The 3,027-nt window shown below is 36.3% G+C and overlaps 1 pseudogene; it reads left to right on the forward strand.

The window, feature by feature from the left end:
* Positions 1-247: 247 nt before the first annotated feature.
* Positions 248-1,197, forward strand: LOC113906872 (annotated as a pseudogene).
* Positions 1,198-3,027: the final 1,830 nt, after the last annotated feature.

A 3,027-nucleotide genomic window follows, 5' to 3' on the forward strand; every position in this document is an offset into this window, starting at 1 on the left:
ATACTACTATTGATAAATACTATTCTTTCTTATTTTCCAGATAAAGAAACTTAAGTTCTAAAGGATAAAGCCAATTTTGTTGAGCAAAGATTTCAACCTGACACTTCAGAACATCCCTGGGTATACACTGATCACACTGCCTTCACTAGCTTAGGTTGAGCAATCTTGAGCTTCTTTTACTCCACCTTCTCATGTTTCATTGCCCAAATTTAATTCTTCTTTATTTTTATCTTTTAAATCAAGATCCATGGTTCTGAGTGAAGGAAATCAGAGCTCTGTGACTATGTTCATCCTCTTGGGCTTCTCAGAATACCCACGCCTCCTGGAACCCCTTTTTCTGGTGTTCCTGACCATTTACACAGTCACTCTGGTGGGAAACCTTGGCATAATAGTGATCATAAGGACAAGTCTCAAACTCCACACACCCATGTACTTTTTTCTTAACTGTCTATCCTTTTGGGATATTTGTTCTTCCAGTGTATTTACACCCAAACTCCTAGATATCTTAGTAGTGGAAGACAGAGTTATCCCTTTCAAAGGATTCATGGCATAGTTTTTCTTTGGCTGTGCATTTGTGATTACGGAGATGTCCATGCTAGCATTGATGGCCTATGACTGGTTTGTGGCTGTTTGTAACCCCCTGCTCTACACAGTTGCTGTGTCTCCTAAGCTCTGCAGCATCCTGGTTGCCGGGACTTACACGTGGGGTGGAATGTGTTCCTGGACAATCACATGTTCTCTTTTGGAGCTGTCCTTCTGCAGTTCTATGTCATACATCACTTTGGCTGTGAGTATTCTGCCATCATCTCTGCTTCCTGTTCTGACACCCATTTCAGTCAACTGACGTGTTTCATCATTTCTACACTCAATGAGGTATGTAGCCTCCTGATTATCCTCACTTCCTACGTTTTCATAGTTGTCACAATCATCAGGATGCCTTCAGCTGCTGGACTCCAAAAAGCCTTCTCCACCTGTGCCTCCCACCTGACCGCCATCACCATTTTCCACGGGACTGTCTTATTCCTTTATTGTGTATCCAACTCCAAAAGCTCGTGGCTCCTCATCAAAGTAGCCACTGTGTTTTTTACTGTCATGATTCCTATGCTGAACCCTCTTATCTATAGCCTTAGGAATAAAGGTGTGAAAGAGACAGTCAGAAGTTTGAGAACTATGAAACTGCTTTCTCCCTCAATATAATTCAGAAGTCCAATAGGACTGAAAAACCACTTGAATTAAAGTCAAGCTGTGTATAACTCAAATAGATATGTTATGTTCATATTATCCCTAATAATTTTCTTATATATTTCTGATGCTAGTTTACCTCTAAGTAAATATATGATCATGTTTCAAATAAATTGTATGTTGCATTTTACTTTTTTTTTTTTTTTTGATGGTCAGGATGAGCTACAATTACAATTATTTCTGAGTTAATATAGAAATAATACATTATGGAAGTCAGAGTGATGAAAAGATATATATTGTTAGAGACTCATTCCTTATGCTACAGTTTATGTTGTGATTTGTAACACTGCTGCAAACACAGATGATAACTCTGTTTAGTGTCAGGGTTAAGGTTAGGGTTAGGGTTAAATTTGTACTCAGGTTCTCATAACTAACTCTTTTGATTCAGTTCTATAAAATGCAACTTTTAGCTTTTCTCAAAACTTTATTTTACTCCAGGTAAAATGAGGACTTTTGAGTTTGCATTACAAAAATATTACCTGATTTTAAGCAAGAAGATCCTGAAAATAATAGCATCACTATTCTGTATGCATCACCAATATTTGAATACCAGTATAATACAGTTCAGTAAAAGGTGTTTAAAATAATACTGAATACTGAGAAAAAGTTAAATGTATTTCTAAGGAGATATAATGATTACCCAGTGGTAAAGCCCAAGTTAAGAACTGCTGTATTTTCTCTTCTTCTGACATACATACTCATTCATGTCTCAGGTTTGCACTCATAATCCAAAGAAGAAGAAATGCTCTTTATCCATAATGAAGTATGAAAAAATTATAATAGATTAACAGAGATGTTTTTGAATAACTGGACCTAATTATGAATCTACCTCATTCAGTTTCATAAGTCTTTCTTATATTCATTTGAAGTACCTGCCATTACCACATATTCTTTATGTTAACTTTGAAGTAAATCTCACTATCCATTAGAGCAACTTCTGACATCTTTTCTTCCCTGTGAGTGGATCCTGTTTATCCTTGACCGTTTCATTTTCATACAGACTTCAGTATTTATTTTGTTCATTCTTTTAAACTCTGAGACTCTTAGGGGCTCTAAAATTTACGTCACTTGTTCTTTAGCTCTGCATGTTAAAACATGCTTGACTGTAGTAGCCATGCCCTCTCTGCTTCATTCATCTATACTCCTTCATAATGATAAGATCATATTAGCTGGGTTTATTTTACCTTTGTTTGAATTTATTTATTTTTATTTTTGGCTGTGCTGCACAGCATGTGAGATCTTAGCTTCCCAACCAGGGATAAAGCCCGTGCTCCCTGCAGTGGAAGCAAAGAACCTTAACCCCTGGACCACCAGGGAAATCCCACCATTGTTTTTATTGATGTGACTTTGCCATTTGATTTATTTCTCATTATCATTACTATGATTGATTATGTTTCTGAGGTCAAAGAGAGACAACAAAAGCATGTTATATATTGAGTCTGACATATTGAGTTAAAAACAATCCAAACTTTATCTCTTTCTTTACTGATTAGGGGGAAAAATGGGCATAGGTAATATTCTACAGGTAGGGCAGATAAGAATATATTGTGAAGAATCGCTATTAAGAAATTACAAATCTTAGTGAAATAAACACCTTCCTTGAAAAAACATAGCATTCAATCTTATACAATAAAAATAGAAAATCTAGGTAAAATCTTATCTATTAAAGTAATGGATGTCTGAGTGTGCTCAGTCATGTCTGACTCTTTGTGACCCCATGGATTTTAGCCTGCCAGGCTTCTCTGTCCATGGGATTTTGCTGGCAAGAATACTGGAATGGGTGGC

The sequence above is a fragment of the Bos indicus x Bos taurus genome, chromosome 16 (assembly GCF_003369695.1).
Source record: "Bos indicus x Bos taurus breed Angus x Brahman F1 hybrid chromosome 16, Bos_hybrid_MaternalHap_v2.0, whole genome shotgun sequence".
NCBI classification, from domain to species: Eukaryota; Metazoa; Chordata; class Mammalia; order Artiodactyla; family Bovidae; genus Bos; species Bos indicus x Bos taurus.